Raw genomic sequence first — 14,807 nt, 5'->3', positions numbered from 1 at the left:
CTACTATGGCCAGTTTCAAGCTGCCAACATGAGGTAACTGAACGTGGAGGTGGGAAGAGATGTGTGCAATCGGTTTCTGTGAGCTGGTATGTAACAGCTCCAGCTCACCATTGGTAAAAAGGCACCAACACACTTCACGACAATGGGATGTTACTGGTGACCTAGGACCAGGGCCACGTAGCAGAAGACAGTATCACAGAGGAAGTTCTGTTTCCCTTTATGTCAGGCCAGTGACATCGTTGTTCTGTGGTGGAAAATATTTACATAGTCTTATTCATATAGATGCTATTTATTCAGATTTTAGAATCTACAATCATCACAACATCATCTTATTAAGCATCCTAGTATATGCCAGGCAGGCAAGTATTCTAGGCATTGAGGAGACAGAAATGAACAAGATCACGTTCCTATATTAATATACCAACGTTTGTTTATTCACTCACCGATTTGATGGACATTTGGGTTGTTTCCTATTTGGGGCTATAATGGAAAGAATTCCTTTGACTATTGGTGGCCAAGCCTGTGTGGACATAAGCATTCATATATCTTGGGTACAAACTTAGAGGAGTGGAATTGCTCTAAGTTAGGTGTGTGTTTCCCTGGTGGCTCAGACAATAAAGAATCTGCCTGCAATGCAGGAGACCTGGGTTCGATCCCTGGGTCAGGAAGATCCCCTGGAGAAGGAAACAGCAACCCACTCCAGGATTCTTATCTGGGAAATCCCATGGACATAGGAGCATGGCAGTCTACAGCTCATGGGGTCACAAAGAGTTGGACACAACTGACCAACTCACAGTTTTCAGTTTCAGGTGTGTGTGTAACTTCATAAGAAATCCCCAAAGAGTTTTCCAAAGTGGTTGTACCATCTATACCCCCATCAATGAATGTAGGAGGCTTCTAGTCACTCTACGTCCTATTACTTGCTATTGTGAATCATATTCTGTCTGTTTGTTTTAAAGTCATCACGTTTCAGTTCAGTTCAGTTGCTCAGTCATGTCAGACTCTGTGATCCCATAGACTGCAGCACGCCAGGCCTCCCTGTCCATCACCAACTCCCAGAGTTTACTCAAACTCATGTCCATTGAGTCGGTATTGCCATCCAACCATCTCATCCTCTGTTGTCCCCTTCTCCTTCCACTTTCAATCTTTCCCATCATCAGGGTCTTTTCCAATGAGTTAGTTCTTCGCATCAGGTGGTGAAAGTATTGGAATTTCAGCTTTAACATCAGTCCTTCCAATGAACACTCAGGACTGATCTCCCTTAGGATGGACTGGTTGGATCTCCCTGCAGTCCAAGGGACTCTCAAGAGTCTTTTCCAACACCACAGTTCAAGAGCATCAATTCTTTGGCACTCAGCCTTCTTTATAGTTCAACTCTCACATCCACACATGACCACTGGAAAAACCATAGCCTTGACTAGATGGACCTTTGTTGGCAAAGTAATATCTCTGCTTTTTAATATGCATCTAGGTTAGTCATAACTTTCCTTCCAAGGAGTAAGTGTCTTTTAATTTCATGGCTTCAGTCACCATCTGCAGTGATTTTGGAGCCAAAAAAAAATAAAGTCTGACACTGTTTCCCCATCTATTTCCTATGAAGTGATGGGACCAGATGCCATGATCTTTGTTTTCTGAATGTTGAGCTTTAACCCAACTTTTTCACTCTTCTCTTTCACTTTCAAGAGGCTCTTTAGCTCTTCTTCACTTTCTGTCATAAGGGTGGTGTCAACTGCATATCTGAGGTTATTGATATTTCTCCCGGAAATCTTGATTCCAGCTTGTGCTTCATCCAGCCCAGTGTTTCTTATGATGTACTCATCATGTTTATTGAGGTCCAGTTTACATACAGTAAAACTTATCAGTTATAGTTTCAAGAGGTTTGACAAATGTTTATGGTTACGTAACCACCATCACAATCGAGACACAGACTATCTAGATAGGATAGCTAAGTCATATAGTATCTGTGTGTTTAAATTTATTTTAAAAATGCCAGACTGACTGCACCAGTTTCCATTCTCACCAGCAATGAACAGGAGTTCCGGCTGCTCCATATTCTTAACACCACTTAGTACTGTCTGCTTTTTTCTTAAGTCATTCTAACAGGTATGTAATGGTATTTATTTATGGTTTTAGTTGCATTTCCCTGATGATTAACGATGTTGAGCAATATTTCATGTACTTATTGAACATTCATATATCTTTTCCTGTGACGCAACTGCTTGCTTTTTATCCATTTGTGTTTTTGTTTTGGGCCACATCAGGATCTTATTTTCCCATCAGTGATTGAATTTGGGCCACAGCAGAAATAGTGCTAAGTTCTAACTGCTGGAACATCAGGGAATTACCATGGTAGTTTTTTTGTTGGGTCATCCTCATATTACTCAATTGTAAGAGTTCTTTATATATTCTAGATAGAATTCTCTTGTCAAATCTACGTATTACACATATTTTCTCTAAGTCTGTGCCTTTCATTTTCATTCTTCTTTCCTTGAAGTGATTTAATTTTGTTCCCTAGTCATCTTGACAATTTAATATTCTGTGTACTTGAGAATCCTAAACTTTGGCAATCAAGCAATATGATACTTATTTTTTTAATTGACATTCACATTACATAAAGTTCACCATGTTAACCATTTTAAAGTATACAATTCAGTGGGCTTTTTGTTTCCTAAACTGTGAATTATAAACAGCAGAATTTTCTTAATTTCAATGAAGTCCAATGTATAACTTTTTCTTTTTATGGTTAGTGCTTATGATATCCTGTCTAAGAAATCTTTGTCCATTCCAAGTGGGTCCTACATTTTCCTCTAGGAGCTTATTTTTCCTCTTGTGTTTAGGCCTATGATCTAACTCAAACATTTTTCATGTATAGTGTGAGGTAGGAATCAAGTTGTTGTTGTTGTTTCTTTTTTAATTTTTTTTATTATTTTAGTTTTTAGTATGCATTTATTTGGCTGCATCCGTTTTCCGCTGTGGCCCACGGGCTACAGAACACTCAGACTCAGTAGCTGAGGCTTAGTTGCCTCAAACAACATGGGCTCTTATTTCCCCAATCAGGGATGAAACCTGAGCCCCCCACGCTGGAATGTGGATTCCTAACCACTGGACCACTAGAGAATTCTCCTTGAGTTCATTTCTTCTCAGTTATGAAATTGTTCCAGCAATATTTATTTTAAAAAACAAAACAAAATTCTTTTGCCCACTGAGTTACCTTGGTACTTTTATTGAAAATGTTTGCCATGTATGTGTCCATTTAAACTGGCCTCTCTGATCTCTTCCATTGACCTATCCGTCTATCTTGACATCTTTTACCTTCTGAAACATACACATGGGCTCAGTGGTCTCTGTCATGCAAACAAATAAGGCTTGTTCTGGCAACAGATATTTTCTGAGCCTCATCTGTGCCACTCCCTGGGACTATAACGTTGCTCCAGATCCAATGCCTTCTTTTTCGTCACGACGCCTGGGATAGTGAGCATCTGCTGGGCCTGCCTGCTCAGAACCCTCTCCTCTAAGCGACAGCTCCCCAGTCCTTCACGGGAGAGCCGATCCCATGCAGTTCACGTGAGTCAGATCTCAACATCCCCTTCCTAAGGTGAGCGTACAGACTTGGCCAATAAGCATCAGCACCGGGATATTTTGCCAGAGTTTTCTTTCCTCTGTGGGTTGTTTGTTTTTTTGTGTGTGTTCTTGTTTTGTTTTTTGGGGCTGCAGTTTGTGGCATGGGGATTCTTAGTTTCCCGGCCAGGGATCAAACCCCGCCCCTTGCAGTGGAAGCAGACTCTCAGACCACTAGGGAAGTCCCTCCTCTGTGGGTTTTAAAGCTGAGCTGCTGAAGGGGGCCACTCTTGCCTGAAATTGAGGCTAACCTGGAGAGCATCCAAGTTTATAGGTGGAGTACCTGATTCCAGCTATGCCTGATGTTCAAGAAATTCCTGGGCTTCCCAATTGTAGGTCAAAAAATTTTTTCTAATTATTATTCTTTTTTTTAACTTGAGACTGAGTTGAGCCTACTTCCTCCTAATAAACATAAAGGAATTACTACAGGTCACTAGGGAAAAGGCAGGGTCAACCTAGGCTTCTCAGGAAATTTTTCTGGTCAGTTTTGAGACAGTTCGTATTAAATTCCCTCCTCTTAGATTCCTTGACCCAGCCCCTCTATCCAATCAACTAACAAGTCCCTAGAGAGCAGTATTCTTCACACTGAAGATTATGACCCATGAGAGAGAGTGAGTCATGAGATGAATTAATGAGTTACGGCTATCACTCAAAAAAAAAAAAAAAGGAAAAGAAAATATCAGGGCACTGCATGTTGTAAGGCTAAGTATCATTTTACAAACCTTTTCTTCCTGTTGTATGTATGTGCGTAATATATATAAAGTATTATCTCTCCCTATGGACACAGTCAAATAACCTTGAAAACCACTAGTACACAGCGGTTTGCGGCAAACACTGTGGGTTGCTTGCCCAACAGTCACTCTCCTTTCTCCTTGCTAAAAGAACTGTGTGATCTTCAAGAATGACAGCAGCCATGTGTTCACAGGGAGCTTGAGCTGTGTGGCATCAAGGTGGGCGCTGAGCGTCTTCAGAGCCCAGGGAGTGAGCTGTTTCATTTTTCTCTTTGGCTTTTTTTTTTGATTGGGGTATAGCTGCTTTACAGCGTTGTGCAGTTTCCGCCGTACACTGAAGCGAATCAGCCGTATGTATACGTGTGCCTCTTCCCTCTCCCATCATCCCATCCATCCAGGCCACCACAGCACTGAGCTGAGCTCCCTGCACCATGCCGCAGGTTCCCACTCGCTGCTTTACACAGGGCAGTGCAGAAGCGCCAACCGCAGCCTCCCAATCCATCCCCCCCCCACCCCCGCCCCGTCTGCCTGTCCACTCTGTACGTCTGCATCTCTATTCCTGCTCAGCCATAAAAAGAACGATATTGGGTCACTTGTACAAACACGGATGGCCCTAGAGTCTGTCATACAGAGTGAAGGAAGTCAGAATGAGAAAAACAAAATATCACACGTTAATACATACATGTGGAATCCAGAAAAAATGGTACAGATGCTAATAGGGGACTAAGTTTTTATTGATCTAAACCAGTGGGTTTCAGTGTGTGATCCAAGAACCCTTGAGGGTCCCTGAGACCCTCCCGAGGGTCGGCAAGGCCCTGCTTTTTGCAACAACATATCTGTGTGAGGCCAAAATTTCTTCATATATCTCAAACAGAAAAACTTATCACAATGAATTGAAGGCCAAAACAGAAATTACAATACAGCTTTTTCTATGAAGCCAGAAATTAAAGCAATATAGAAAAATCTAAAATGCCGCTTTTTCACTAAGTTTTTTTGTTTGAGAAAATATACTCTTTATTATTTTTAAAAAGCGTGTTTCTATTAACATGCAAAGGGTAACTTTAAATGAACTAATGAACACATAAATTTTTCGTTTTAACTTTGAATACAGCAAATATCCCTTGATATAATCACACAAAAGTAGGCTCTCTGAGGTCATTAATAATTTTTAAGAGTTGGTGATCTCTGATTAAGCCACTCATGATTGTTTCCTTCCCTGTGCCAGTGATTTTATCAGGAATGTGATACAGTCCTAGAAAATGAGACTTGAAATCTGCTGAGGGCTTCTGAGAAGGTTTCCTTCTAGATAATAAAAGAATAGCTGCATTGGAGGAAAACAGTGTCTTTTCTACTCCACTGGGTTAACAAGTATGCAGTGTGATGCCTGGAACACTGGCAGCCACCTTGCACTCATGAGCTTATAAGGCTGAGGACAAAATTTACACACTGAGTCCAGCAGAGTAAAGAAATGGAAGGAATATGGGTCCTTGAAGACAGTGTTGAACCTCCATATCTACCAGCCCAAGATCACCTATCTATGGATGGTGTTGTTTTGTGAGATAATAAATCTCCCCCAACTAGATCATAAGATCTACGGGGACAGAGTTATGTTTTAATTTGGGAAGTTTTGTCTGTTTTAGTCATTGCCAATCACCAGGACCTAAACAGTGCCAGGAACATAACAGGTGATAGACAAAAGTTTGCTAAATAAATGAATTATCCCTTAAATATAGTCCTTGTTGGATTTTGTTGCTGTTACTTAAAATCAAAGAATCTTCATTGAGTCAAGTGCCCAACCCTACTGCAGTTTCCATCTGTGGGGATCCTTTTCAGGGATCCTCCTCAATTAGCCTTTATCAATGGACATCCCAGCCTATGCTGAACATATCCAAGTTTTGGGTTTTTTTTTTTTTTTTTTTTTTGCCACATGGCATGTGGGATCTTAGTTCCCCAACTAGGAATTGAACCCAAGCCCCTTGGAATGAATGTATGAAGTCTTAACCACTGGACACCCAGGTAAGTCTGAGCATGCCCTGGTTTAGAGCCCCACAACACCATAGGGTTATCTTTATTTCAGTACTTGTGACACTTTTTTGGTAACTACTTCTTTTGTCTCTTTCACTACGGGAGATGATCAGAGACTTATTAGTCTAGGTGCAATCTAGGCTGCCACTGGCTCGAACAAAATCAAGTTGATTTCTCTCTCAACTACTTCAGACTTAGGTGGTTCTAGGGTGGAAACACTGGCAACTTCAAGGCACCGTTTGAACCTCAGGGCCCAAGGTTGCTGCTCTAGTTCCTGCCAATAGGCCATCATCTCAGCCAGTTATAAGGGCAGGAGGAAGAGCAAACAGAGAACATATCCATTATTTTATTTTGGCCAAGGCTTGTAGGATCTTAGTTCTCTGACCAGGGAGCTAATCCAGGCCCTTGGCAATGACAGTGCAGCATCCTGACCACTGGGCCACCAGGAGATTCTCTCTCCATTGTTTTAAATAGACCCAGATGGAGCATGCATCCTTTCTGCTCACATCTCAACATAAATTCACATGAACATCTTAGAACTTGGTCACATGAACACTTAGCTTCAAAAGAAGCTCAGAAATGCAATTATCAACTGAACAAGCATGTGCCAGGGAAAATTCATGAGGTCTATTGTTCACGAATGAAGGAGAGGCGAGTTGCCTAGCAGGGCAGTGGTTAGGACCCCACGCTTCCACTGCAGGGGGCACAGGTTAGATTCCTGGTTGGGGAACTAAGATCCTGACCGCTGTGCTGCATGGCCAGAAATTTTTTTTTTTTTTAGTTTTTAAAGGAGGTGCAGGGGGAATGAGGATATTGGTGGTCAACCAGCCATCTCTGTCATTATTACTTGGTTTGATCTATATTTGCAGAGCCTCAGACAAAGCTTGGCAGGTAGAAAATGTGGAGGAAATGTTTAATGAAAGAAAGAACAGGAGAAGGAAATGGCAACCCACTCCAGTATTCTTGCCTGGAAAAGTCCATGGACAGAGGAACCTGGTGGGCTGCAGTCCATGGGGTTACATGATTGAGCACATGATTGAGGCATGAGGGTGGAGGGAGATGGGTTGGTAGCCATAAGCTGGCAGAACTAAAGAAAACAAGGAAAGAAGGCACGAAGGGGAAACAAGCAGAACCGGAGTCCTGTCCGTGATGGGTGTGCGTTCATCTGGAGAGACAAAGGGAGCCCAGATGAGCGGCTGATGTACTGCAAACAAGGATACCTGCCAGATGTTAAGCCGCGGACTCATTTCCACAGGAGCTAACTCTCTAGACTATGATCCACTCTAGAGGCCAAAATCTCCATGGCCTATCCTTGACCTGTGATCACTTTCTACTGGACAAAAAAATTAGTGACAACAATGGAGGGTAACCAGATAGTGTAACCCTCACGAACTTGAGAGATCCATGTAGGTTTATCCTTGGAGAAGTCACATGGGAGACACAGTTCAGCAGCTGAAAGTAATTACACAGGAACCGCATTTCCCACCCCACCCCCATCTCTCAGGAACAGAAAACGAAATTCACAGCAATACTAATTACAGGTTCTTGTCCCCCATGCCCCTCAGCAGCTCTAGTGCCTGACTTGCCAAGCCCCTCATTCCCCTCTCAGCCTTTGCTCTTCTCTTCCCCCTTCCCCTCAGCCCTCTAGATGAGAAGTTCTTAAAAGTGTCATCCATGGACCAGCAGCATCCACATTATCTGAGGCTTTGTTTGAAGTGTAAATTCTTTGGCTCACCCAGACCTACTCAATGGGAATGTTGAAAGTGGGGCCTCAGTGTTCCCTATGTACACTAAAGTTTAAGGAGCACCTTAGCTGGGTCAGTAATTCTCAACTTCGGCTGCACATCTTAGGAGTTCAAAAAATCCGTCCTAAAGGATATCAGTCCTGAATATTCATTGGCAGGACTGAAGCTGAAACTCCAATACTTTGGCCATCTGATGCGAAGAATTGACTCATTGGAAAAGACCCTGATGCTGGGAAAGACTGAGGGCAGGAGGAGACGGGGATGACAGAGGATGAGATGGTTGGATGGCGTCACCGACTCAATGGACATGAGTTTGGGTAAACTCCAGGAGATGGTGATGGACAGGGAGGACGTCCAGTCTATCAGTTCACTTCAGTCACTCAGTCGTGTCCGACTCCTTGTGACTCCATGAACCTCAGTACGCCAGGCCTCCCTGGCGTAAGTAAGCCATGTGCCACAACTACTGAGCTGTGCTCTAGAGCCCAGGAGCCCCAGCTACTGAGCTCACACGCTGAAACTACTGCAGCTTAGGTGCCCGGGAGCCCGTCCTCTGCAGTAAGAGAAGCCACTGCCGTGAGCAGCCACACGCTGCCACTAAGGAGTAGCCCCCAGCCGCATAACTGAACCAAAGCCCACCCAGAAGCGAAAACCCAGCACAGCCAAAAATGAGTCAACAAGTAAACATCATTTAAAACAAAACAGAATCACATGGAAAGCCCTCCAGGTGAGAATGGCAGAGAGCATGTTAATGGTTGTGTAGTATTCTGTGGTGTGACTATACCATGACGTATTCACTATCCTTTCAATAGGTATTTACTTTGTTTCCCATTTTTGCCACTATGAACAATACTGCATAAATTTTTCCTGTATATCCTTCAGTTCAGTTCAGTCGCTCAGTCGTGTCCGACTCTTTGCGACCCCATGGACTGCAGCACGCCAGGCCTCCCTGTCCATCACCAACTCCTGGAGTTCACTCAAACTCATGTCCATCAAGTCAGTGATCCCATCCAACCCATCTGATCCTCTGTCGTCCCCTTCTCCTCCTCCTTCAATCTTTCCCAGCGTCAGGGTCTTTTCCAATGAGTCAGCTCGTCACATCAGGTGGCCTAAGTATTGGAGTTTCAGCTTCAACATCAGTCCTTCCAATGAACATTAAGGACTGGTTTTCTTTAGGATGGACTGGTTGGACCTCCCTGCAGTCCTAAGGACTCTCAAGAGTCTTCTCCAACACAATTCAAAGGCATCAATTCTTTGGCACTCAGCTTTCTTTATAGTTCATATACAATATGTATATCCTTACATATTGGTTCCTAAGAGTGGAACCTATCCCACAGAAGTGTTAAAATAAGATATCGACCAAAGGCCACTGTAACAATATGCAAATGTATATGGACTTTTTCCATATGGCCACCAGCAATAAATGTTATGACTCTTTTTCTTTCTTTCCTTTTCTGCCCCCTCTTCCTCCTTCTCTTTCTAAATTGAGGTGAAATTCACATAACACAAAATTAACCATCACTGGAGGTTACACAGAAGTGAAGTTGCTCAGTCGTGTCCGACTCTTTGCGACCCTATGGACTGTAGCCTACCAGGCTCCTCTGTCCATGGGATTTTCCAGGCAATAGTCCTGGAGTGGATTGCCATTTCCTTCTCCAGGGGATCTTCCCAACCCAGGGATCGAACCCAGGTCTCCCGCATTGTAGACAGACGCTATGGGAATACCAGACCACCTGACCTGCCTCTTGAGAAATCTGTATGCAGGTCAGGAAGCAACAGTTAGAACTGGACATGGAACAACAGACTGGTTCCAAATAGGAAAAGGAGTGCGTCAAGGCTGTATAGTGTCACCCTGCTTATTTAATTTATATGCAGAGTAAATCAAGAGAAATGCTAGACTGGAAGAAACACAAGCTGGAATCAAGATTGCCGGGAGAAATATCGATAACCTCAGATATGCAGATGACACCACCCTTATGGCAGAAAGTGAAGAGGAACTAAAAAGCCTCTTGATGAAAGTGAAAGAGGAGAATGAAAAAGTTGGCTTAAAGCTCAACATTCAGAAAACGAAGATCATGGCATCTGGTCCCATCACTTCATGGGAAATAGATGGGGAAACAGTGGAAACAGTGGCAGACTTTATTTTGGGGGGGCTCCAAAATCACTGCAGGTGGTGATTGTAGCCATGAAATTAAAAGACGCTTACTCCTTGGAAGAAAAGCTATGACCAGCCTAGATAGCATATTCAAAAGCAGAGACATTACTTTGCTGACTAAGGTCCGTCTAGTCAAGGCTATGGTTTTTCCAGTGGTCATGTATGGATGTGAGAGTTGGACTGTGAAGAAGGCTGAGCGCCAAAGAATTGATGTTTTTGAACTGTGGTTTTGGAAAAGACTCTTTCAAGTCCCTTGGACTGCAAGGAGATCCACCCAGTCCATTCTGAAGGAGATCAGCCCTGGGATTTCTTTGGAAGGAATGATGCTAAAGCTGAAGCTCCAGTACTTTGGCCACCTCATGCGAAGAGTTAACTCATTGGAAAAGACTCTGATGCTGGGAGGGATTGGGGGCAGGAGGAGAAGGGGACGACAGAGAATGAGGTGGCTGGATGGCATCACTGACTCGACGGACGTGAGTCTGAGTGAACTCCGGGAGTTGGTGATGGACAGGGAGGCCTGGCATGCTGCGATTCATGAGGTCGCAAAGAATCGGACATGACTGAGCGACTGAACTGAACTGACCTGGAGGTTACACCGTCACAGCGTTGTATAACCACCACCTCTGTCTAGTTCTGAAACATTTTCATCATCCTAAAATTTAGGAAACTCCATACCCATTAGCACCATTCCTCATTCTTCCCTCCCTCCCTTCAGCCCCCAGCAGTTGTTGACCTGCTTTCTCTCTATATGGTTTTACCTGTTCCAGTCATTTCACATAAATGGAATCATGCAGTAAGAGGCCTTTTTTGCATCTGATTTCTCCCACTGAGCATGTTTTCAAGGTTCATCCATGCGTGTTGTAGCCTGGATCAGTACTTCAGTCCTTTTTTTTTTCTTGGCTGTGCCATTCAGCTTGCAGGATCTTAGTTCCACAATCGAGGATTGAGCTCGTGCCCCCTGCAGTGGAAGCACAGGGTCCTAACCACAAGACCTCCAAGGAATTCCCCTTCATTCCTTTTTGTGAGTGGATAGCAGTCTGTTGTACCAATATAATATATTGTGTTTATTTGTTCATCAGTTGATGGACATTTGGGTTATTTCTGCTTTTTATTTTTTGGCTTGTGTGAATAGTCCTGCTATGAACATTCGTGTCTTTGTTTGAAAATTTGTTTTCAATTACCTTGGGTAGATAATCAACCAATCAATTGACTGGTTCCAGGACCACCATCATCCCGCCAGCCCCTTCGATATGAAAATCTGAAGATGTTAAAGTCACCTACAGTCAGCCCTCCATATCCAAGGATGGAGGTGTCACTGATACGGAGAGCCAACTGTATACCCAGGAGCACAATTCCGTGGTCAGAGGTCCTTTTATGTTTAACATTTTGAGGAGGTGCCACACTATTTCCCACAGTGGCTGCGCCATTTTTCATTCCCATAAACAGTGCACAAAGGTCTGTTTTCTCTTTTTATAAAGATTCTAATCATTGGCTTAGGACCCACCCTAGCCCAGAATGATCTCATCTTTATTTAATTACATCGCAATGCCCCTATTTCCAAATATGGTCACACCAGGAGGAGGGTTAGGACTTGAACATACCTTCTTGGAAGCCACGATTCAATCACAAGAAGGTATAATATCTTTGTGTATACAGGAAATAGAAGCAGCTCCTGAGAACCATAACTAATTTAAGATAACTCCAATAACAAAGTGTCTTTTCCTTAAATTGTAGGAATTTCAGCTATTTGTGCAAAGGCAAGGCCATCAAGCATTGAGTGGCAGCCAGGCTGACTTGGCAGAACACTGGCGGGGATAAATTGGCTAATTTTAGTTCACAAATACAGTGTTTTAATAAACCTTAATAACTCACATAGTGACTTACTATTAAGTCTCCTGTAGATGTACACAGGCATGAAAAATTATGGCAGTGCCCGTCAGGTGCAAAAACTGAAGGAAAGACAAGAGCTTTCAATATTCCAAAACACTGTGGCTTTTTTATGTTTCTCAGGACAGATATAGCCAGTTGGCTGATCCAGCTACTGTTTCCAACCTCTGATTCTCCTCTTCCTCCTATTTTAGAAGTTGGAAAGATCCTCTGCAGCCGTGGCTGCCAACTATGCTATTGGATTTCCAGGAATACGTTTGCTTTCCTGATAAAAGGGGCAGATGAAACTTGGCTCCAGCCCTTCCCCGACCTCTTCCTGCCTTGAACACTGACATGATGCAAGGAGCTGCAGCAGCCATTTTGTTGCACCGTGAAAGAAAGGCCAAGATGATCACAGAGTCGCTGGCTGGCTCTGATGTATCCTTCACCCAGCAACAGCAGCTACCTACTTCCAGATTCCTTGTTTTGGAAGAAAATCACTCAACTGAGTCATTTCTTATGCTACTTAGACACAGCAGTACCATGCCACCATTACATTTATGATTTTGTTTTGCTTGGCAATTCAAAAGCCCATTCCCCGAAGTCAACTCTTAACGGGCCCCTTGAGAGTTGGTACTCCCAGGATTTCTCCTCTAATGAGTTCGAAATTCAAGGCTTAACGATAGAGATAAAAACAAATCCGACCCTGCCCCCCCATCACAGGCTGATTGTCAAAGGGATCCCCTAAGTGCCACGGGGGGCCAATTACACCTCTGTTATCCAGGTGACTTTTTTTCTCTTCTTATGCAGGACCAGGCTAGAATCTCTGAATTCTGTTGGGCTTTGGACCAACAACTGTCAGATGTTTTTAATCTTTCTCACAATGTGTAGAGTATTCAGTCATCCACTGTTGGTTCAAAATCCTACTCTTTATGCTCTCCTGGCATCTTTGGGGCAAGATAAATTCTTCTGGACTGCTGTTAGAAACAGAGACTGAAACACTCTCTTGGAAAGAAATTTAGCCAGATTTCTCAAAATTACAAATAAAGAGAATTTCTCTCTCCCACCTGACCATGGGGGCAAATAACCTGGGCAATTAGACGTTCCTGCCCAGGAGTTTCAGTTCTTGACTCAAAAATGCTGAAATCAATGTACAGTGAGTTCGGATCTACTCTGCTGGTCAGGAATCAGCAACTTAGTGCTCAGGCAGGGATATGATCTGGCTCTCCACGTGTCCAGTGGTGGCAGCAACACTGACCTGGGCAGAATTTTCCACGCTTTGAGGTTGTTCAGTCGCTCAGTTGTGTCCGACTCTTTGCGACCCCATGGACTCCAGCATGCGAGTTTCCCCTGTCCTTCATTCACCATCTCCCGGAGTTTGCTCAGATGCATGTCCATTGAGTCAGTGATACTATCTAACCATCTCATCCTCTGTTGCCCCTTCTCCTTTATCCTTCCATTTTTCCCAGCATCAGGGTCTTTTCCAAGGAGTTGGCTCTTTCTGTGCTCCCTCATTTCCCGTCAGTTTTTATCCTGCTTACTGACTCCGTAAGCTCCTCATAGTCTTCCAATAAACCCCTTTGCAGTGTAAGCTAGTATCTCTGTTGCTTGCAGTCAAGAGCCTTGGCTAATAGAACTTATACAGGCTGAGAATCTCTAGAAAGTGACAAGAGAACCTGGCGATGTGGCTGCCGCTGGAGAAGGCAACTGGGGCCCCAGTCAGAGGTGGAAAGGATCCTGCCCTTCTGTTCTTCTGGACCTTTGGTAATTTAAAAATCAAATGCAGGGAATCCCCTCACTGTCTGGTGGCTAGGGCCTTGTACTTTCACTGCCGGGGGCTGCAAGTCATATGGAGCAGCCAAAAAAAATTTTGTTTTAATCAATATACATATTACTTTCTTTTTGGCCACACCAGGTCTCAGCTGCAACTCATGGGACCTATTTTAGTTGCAACATGTGAGATCTAGTTCCCTGACCAGGGATCAAACCTGGCCCCCTGCAACGGGAGCATGGAGTCTTAGCCTCTGGACCACCAGGGAAGTCCCGTATTACTTTTTTTATGAATAAAAAAATTCGAAGACAAAAACATTCAAATTTTATGTTTAGTTCAAATCATTGTCAGCTGAGTGGCACTCTTGGGATTTCTCAGCACCTATGTCAACTCACTTTTCATAAAAATGAGTGCAAAGGAAAACATCCCTGGAAAGTCGTGGAAAAGAAAGTCTTGCACATGTTTGTCTGGTCTCCATCCCTCTAGGGGGCGTGTGGCTAGGTTTTAAGTTACCCTCCTAGTTTAACGAGGATGACTTGATGGTCTAAAAGCAAAAAGAACAAAACTGAACGGCAGTGCCTGAGCTTTCCTATGTCTTGTTTGCTGCTGCTGCTGCTAAGTCGCTTCAGTCGTGTCCGACTCTGTGTGACCCCATAGACGGCAGCCCACCAGGCTCCTCCACCCATGGGATTTTCTAGGCAAGAGTACTGGAGTGGGGTGCCATCGCCTTCTCCGATGTCTTGTTTAGCTTTAGAATCTAAATTTAGCAAAAGGAATTTCTTTAAAGCCCATTCTCTTGTTTATGGGCCTTCCCAGGAGTACTACCTCTTCGTCTAACTCTGAACTCTACGAGAGCTCACGGGGCTTGTTTCTCAAGTCTTGTTTATTCCCACACATGG

Source organism: Capra hircus, chromosome 13 (genome assembly GCF_001704415.2).
Source record: "Capra hircus breed San Clemente chromosome 13, ASM170441v1, whole genome shotgun sequence".
NCBI classification, from domain to species: domain Eukaryota; kingdom Metazoa; phylum Chordata; class Mammalia; order Artiodactyla; family Bovidae; genus Capra; species Capra hircus.
The sequence above is the reverse complement of the archived record's forward strand: the minus strand, read 5'-3'. Positions refer to the sequence as shown.